Below are 6,502 nucleotides of genomic sequence, written 5' to 3'. Positions count from 1 at the left end.
TTGCATGTGATCATACACCTGCACACATGTACCCAAATGCACACCCATGAAGGTGACTTGGAAACATGACGAGCATACTTACTAAGTAAAAAATATGGGCAACAGCACAGGACAGATGTCAAGCCTTGGCCAAGGTCTGGATCACATGGGACCACGTTTGCTAAGAGGTCCTCGGCCTCTGTGTTTGGATAAATGAGGGTTTGGATTACTCAAAGTGACTGGCCTTTTAAAACCACACAGAATTCTTCTTTTTTGCAATAAAACCTCAAGCCTCTAAAGGCTCAAAGAAGTAAAAAGCCATGTCCCTTAGGACTAAACCAGAGAGGAAAAGAAGCCTCAGCCAAGAGCATTGTTTCCAGCTTACATAGGATCACCTCCCAGTCTGCATACCCATTGTGATTTGCAAAGGAGGTTAAGGGTCTGGGTTAACCACCAAGATTAGAAGTTTGAATCCAGGAGAGAGCTGCCTGGAATTGCATCTGAATGGGTCTGAAGGGAGCATGTGCATTCTTTATGGACCGCAGCAAAGCTGCTGTCTCCTTGGTGACTAAACCATAGAACCCAGAGATAAACTTCCGAAGGGCAATATTTTTTAAGGGCACAAGGTGAAAGAAACAAATGGTACTTTATCTCCCAAAGGTCTTGGAGATTATTAGATTACCATTTCAAGGCAGAAACATTCTGATTTGATCCAGTGCTTGGAGTCAAGAAGAGAAAGCTGAACCAAAAGCAAATCTGTTGAGTTTAGAGACGGGGACGGATTTCTCTTCTTGCAACTTTACTGTTTTCTTCTGTTGATTCATTACATCTGCAAACCCTAATACTTTTCTCATGTGATTGCTGTTTTCCTTTTTACCTTCCCAAGTCTCCTTATTGGGATTGACTCTTGATCAAGCATGTTTGTATGAAGCCCATCTTGGCCAGGTCACTATAGGGACAACTGAATACATTGACCCAGGGCCTCTACTCACATCTTTCCCCTTTCTCTGCTGTGGTGTTTAGAAGTCACAGAACCTAGGCAAGGTTCTTCCACTTTTTGAACCCACCCATCCAAGTTCAATGACAGCTAAGACTGATGTTATTATCCAAGTAGACATCACCTCAACCACCACAGCTGTCTTCTCTACTTCCCTGTGTAAATAGTGCATTAAAGGGCTCATTTCAGCAAATGCCACCTGCCCCATAGGCACCAACAGCATCCCAGCTCTGTCACAAGTCTATCAAGGCTGCTTGAAAGCACTCTTTCCTAATAAGCAGAAATTTGGAATGGCATGCTCTACTTTTGTTTAAAATATGAGCAAGTTTTAAAGACAGCTATTGTATTCTCACATTCACTTTCCTTCCTCGGTTTCCTGTGCATACTGTTGGCATTTGTGCACTGAAAGTGAACCACAATGCAGAATGTGCATGATGTCATCCCTGGAGGACCTCACGCAGGGGAATTCCAAGTCAGATGCTATGCCTCTGAGAAGACCCATGGCCCAAGCCACTGTCCAGCCTGCTAGCCAAGTCACCTCCCTCCCTGCCCTAGTGAACACAGTATATATCTGTATGAGAGGTGGGATACTGAAGGGAGAGAGGCAGCCACAGAAGGCCTTGCCAGCCAGTGGGCTTTCAAATACTAGTATGTGATTCTGGATTGTCTGAGATGACATCACTTTTATATTCCTTGTCTAGACTTTGTAATATAATAAATACAATATTTGAAACAGTTTTTCATAAAATCATACCTAGAATGAGAAAAAATACTAAGGTGTATAAAGAAACATATTCTGGGGATAAGTGTTGCTTAGTGGTACAGTACTTGACTGATTAGTGTAGACAGCTGGGTTCCACACCCAGTACACACACACAGGCACACATGTACCATCAGTGCACATACAAGTACATGCATGTATATATACACATGTACATGAACACACACACAAAGAGTATTCAGTTTACAAATCTGCACTGTAGAGCAGGACAGGGACTCATTTATCTTTTCATACATTTTCCACTTTCTTTTTAAAACAAGTTCTTCATCTCCTTTTCTGCCACCTACCCAGGATCCCTTTGGTTCACTTCCCTCTTCTTCCTCCCTGGAATTCCTTCTTCTCAGTCCATCCTGTGAAGACTTGTAATACTGACATCTACCAGTTCTGGAAAAAGAAGAGAAAAACCATGGCTTGGGAACTACTATGCCGAGAAAACACTACCCAGAGGCAGCCTGGGCTAACCCAGGCAGTGGGGTGGATGGAGCTTTTCCAGAGAGTATGTACATTGGCTGACTTGGGAAGAATGGGAAGGACCATCTGTCAGGTGTGCTTGTGGCATCAGGGGCCTTATTTGGGTCAAGTCATGCTCATTCCCTGAGAAGCAAAATTCATCTTCTCAGCCTGTTATTCTCTGTAGATATCTGTGTTGTCCTTTCCTTGACAGCCAGGCTATAAGAAGACAGAGTTGTGGCTCCTGGAGGCAACCCTCTACTCAAAAGGAACTTGAAGAGATGTGATTCTTAGGAGCCAACTGCCGTGATCTCTTATCTATCTGGCTCCCAGTATTTAGGAAGTCCCCTCCTACAAATGGAGGCAGCACTAGGTTCTAGGTGTGGAGTGCAAATGCCCAAACACCAGGAGCACATGCTCTTCCAAAGGAAGACAGAAGGCCTTGCTGAGAGCTTTTCTTGCATCAAAAGACAAAATCACAAATGCATCACAAAAACACACAGGGAGACAGGATGGGCACACAGGCCCCAGAAGCCAGTTTTGGTGTTTGATGAGGATGAGCAAAGAGCAGGTCCCCCTAGAGAGGCCTGGGTAGGGTGTAGAGAATCCAGCTGCACAGTGACAATCTTAGGGCTTAACTGTGATACAGAAGAAAGAGCCATGGTCACTTGAATGAGGGCAAGAGGTGAGTCCAGAGTGAGCTGAACCTGGGAAGTCTGAAGGCAGAGAGATTCCTCCACTGGATGTTGATTTTTTTTTCTCCAGTCATAGACAACCATACAAGTACCAAAGAATCTTTCACCAGAGATGGAACATAAAAGTCAAAATGTTGACTATACCAAAAGGAGTCTATTGGTACTGCAGGAGGGAGACAATGGGAACAAGGTGATTTCACACCACAGGAGAAAGGACAGGGGGAATATGGAGGAGTTCTGACACAGAGACCACTTGAGTGGGGGCATCCGGAGAGAGGTTTCAGCTAAGTATAGCAGCATGGGTGCATGAGATTAGAATGAGAACGGCAAACACAATCTTGGCAAAGGAAACTATTGATGAAAACAAAACGAATGCATGGCAGTGTGTGTGAGGCAGGATGCAAGCCTGGTGGAAAGATATGAAAGTGAAACAGGGTGAATGGGGAGGCCAGTGCAGGCAATGCAAGATACACCGGATGGAGAAGCTAGGGAGGGCCACACAGGATACACTGAGAGATGTGAGTGTCATGAATAGAATAGTGTCCTGAGTGGACTCACATTCCAGGAGGGACCCAAAGGGAACCACTGTGTGCATATTTACTTTACATATTTTAAATTTACTTTCTATTGTATAATATTCTGATGTTTGCTCTAATGTTCAAAAGCATCATAAAGTTGATCCTCTAAACAATAAAGCATATCTCTCAAGAATCTCTGGATGCCCCCACTCAAGCGGTCTCTGTGTCAAAATTCCTCCACATCCCCCCTGTCCTTTCTCCTGTGGTGTAAAATCATCTTATCCCATTGTCTCCCTCTTGCAGTACCAATAGACTTCTTTTGATAACATCAACATTTTGGGTTTTATGTTCCACCCTTGGTAAAGGATTCTGAAATCTAAATAGTGCCTCTCAGGGGTACATGTAATTCTGACACCTGAGTATCTCCAAAGCATCAGACATGACATGACTTTAGAAAACAGAGACAGCAGATAGATGGTGATTTGTGGGGCCAATGAATGGTGGGCAATGCAAAGGGTGTCCAAGGGGGGACTGTGTCAGGTCTTAGGGACTGTTTGAAAATGGAGATGAGGAAGAGTGAGAGATAAGAGATAGGAGATACAGGCTTTGATGGCCTCCACTGGGAAAGGACTGTAGGAGAATCCAAGCAAACCCAAGTCAGAAGTAGGCTAAGGAGGTACCTGATTTGTGTCTGAAGATGTGAGGCTTATGTTGCCTGTGGGCCATCAGACAAGAGACACTGAAGAAGACAATAGACCATTGTCCAGGGAGGTTTGTGCTAAAGGTAGCATTTGGGAGTTACTACCCATACAAGGCCCAGTTGAAAGCTTAACTAGATGTTTTCCTTCTCCCAAAAAGTTCACAGTCTGACTAAGAAGCAATGATCTCACCTTATAGTGACACCAGGGAGAGAATGGTACATGGTGACAGAGACAAACTGACACCTATTTTGCCTAGAGTCAAGCCTCAAGTGAAGATGTTATGCAAAGTCATAGAACACAAGGAAAGTGAGGGCAGCTTGTGATAGACGGAAACGCTTGGAAGACAGTTTTATAAGCAGGGCCAGCACAGGCTTGGGGCTCTGTAGACTCTTGTGAAACTCACCTGAAACAAGCATTTCCCTGACACTCCTGGAAACATGCAGAGAACCAGTCAGATGTATGGAGGCAAAAGAAAGGCCTTGAGGGCTGTGCCAGGTGGGGGAGGCACTCCAAACACTTGATCATTGTAACATAGGCACCTACACCAATGTCCTGCATCAGCAGCTGCTACCTATAACCAGGAAACCAGCAATCAGAAGAGGAAGAACCTACAGGGTCTACAGACTTTGCAGCCTGTTGTCTGTGGTAGAGAAATGTGAGGTGCAGATGGTGGCTGAATAGTTGTGTGTAATGTCAATAAACAAAGGCAAGATGGTTTCTTCTACAACGGAACTGCGCCTTAGGTTTGCTTTCATGGGACCAATGAGGAAAGAAAGGGAATTCGGAGCAGAGACCTCATGGGTTGGGGCATCTGGGTCACTGAGAAGACCCCTGGCTCTAATTTCCCATTCATAAACTTGGCATGTCTCGGTCTTTGCACCAGTCACTCTCGATAATGATAGGGCCATTTGTCTTACTTTTCCATAGTAGTAAACCTAGGCTGAAAATGTAAGACATAAAAGAAAATAAATAGTTTCCCATTAGCCCTAAATGTGAGAGGAGGACCAAAGCAGCAAAGGCATAGCCAACTCCTGTCCTGCTGATTAAGGCTCAGTAGAAGCTAACTTACATTGGGCAATAGACTCTCAGTGCCAGCAGAGCAGGGACCACCCACCTGTCCCCTCATCACATCAACATCCCCGGAAAGGCCAGAGCACCGCCCTTCCTAAGTACCCTTCTATGGATGAGCACTGCAGCACTCTGACACAGCCAGAGCCAATGAATGGTTCATGCTCGCCTCTTGCACACCAGCTTCTTGTCAAAAATTAAACCTGGGAGATGGAAATCACTCCAAATGCAAACACAGACTCTGATGGTCATGGGGACTTCAGGTCACCCCTGGCAGAATCTAACAGCTTTGTATATTATGGCTATTGTGGTTTTCTTTTTATGTAGCTGAATGTCTCCACCTGGGTTTTTGCCCCTGTGATGGTTTGTACATGCTCCGCCCAGGGAGTGGCACCAGAAGAAGGTGTGGCCCTATTGGAGTAGGTGTGGCCTTGTTAGAATAGATGTCTCACTGCAAGTGTGGGCTATGAAACCCTCATTCTAGCTGCCCAGAAGTCAGTCTTCCACTAGCAGCCTCCAGATGAAGATGTAGAACGCTCAGCTCCTCCTGCACCATGGCTGCCTGGATGCTGCCATGTTCCCACCTCCATGATAATGAACTGAACCTCTGAACCTGTATGCCAGCCCCAGTTAAATGTTGTTCTTATAAGAGTTGCCTTGGTCGTGGTGTCTGTTCACAGAAGTAAAACCCTAAGACAGCCCCTTAACCCATTTGGAAGGAGTAAGAACCAATGCAACCTGTACATAGCTCCTTCTGGAACTATATTCTTAGCAGTGCTCTAGTGTTGTCAATGCAACAGATTTGGATGGACCCACCCATAAAAGCTATGAAGCTAGAAGACTAATGGTTAGAGACTCCCAGACCCTAGCAACACATACTGAGTGTTTACCTCTCAATATGTGGAACCCTCTGCCCTAGGAGTTGATTCCTTGGGAATTTGATGGGTGGGATATCCCTCCTGATCTCAGGCATCTCTCTTGCACAAGCTAGCCAACTAGCAGGAAGTGTGGATGTCCTGTTTGAAGAGAAGGAGGCAGCTAAGTTTTTTGCTCCTTGGATTTGGCTTCCGGTATGAATCTGATCCCCACCCCCAAAACTTTCCCAGTGTTTCAGCAGTGTATATTCACTCACTCCTTCAGATCCAGAAACAACCTAAATGGAAAGGCCACAGTGCCTCTTCTTCAGCCATACTTTTAGTGTCTTTCATACTCCACCTTTTTTAATTTTTTATTTTTATTATTTTTAATATTTTTATTTTTAGTATGTATGTATGTATGTATGTATGTATGTATGTATGTATGTATGTATGTAT

General features: G+C 44.7%; 1 pseudogene; it reads right to left on the bottom strand.

Annotated features, from left to right (window-relative positions):
* Positions 1-5,348: 5,348 nt before the first annotated feature.
* Positions 5,349-6,502, bottom strand: part of LOC114609233 — a 2,260-nt pseudogene continuing 1,106 nt past the window's right edge.

This window comes from Grammomys surdaster, unplaced genomic scaffold (genome assembly GCF_004785775.1).
Source record: "Grammomys surdaster isolate TR1022 unplaced genomic scaffold, NIH_TR_1.0 125950, whole genome shotgun sequence".
NCBI lineage: Eukaryota > Metazoa > Chordata > Mammalia > Rodentia > Muridae > Grammomys > Grammomys surdaster.
The sequence above is the reverse complement of the archived record's forward strand: the minus strand, read 5'-3'. Positions and strand labels throughout refer to the sequence as shown.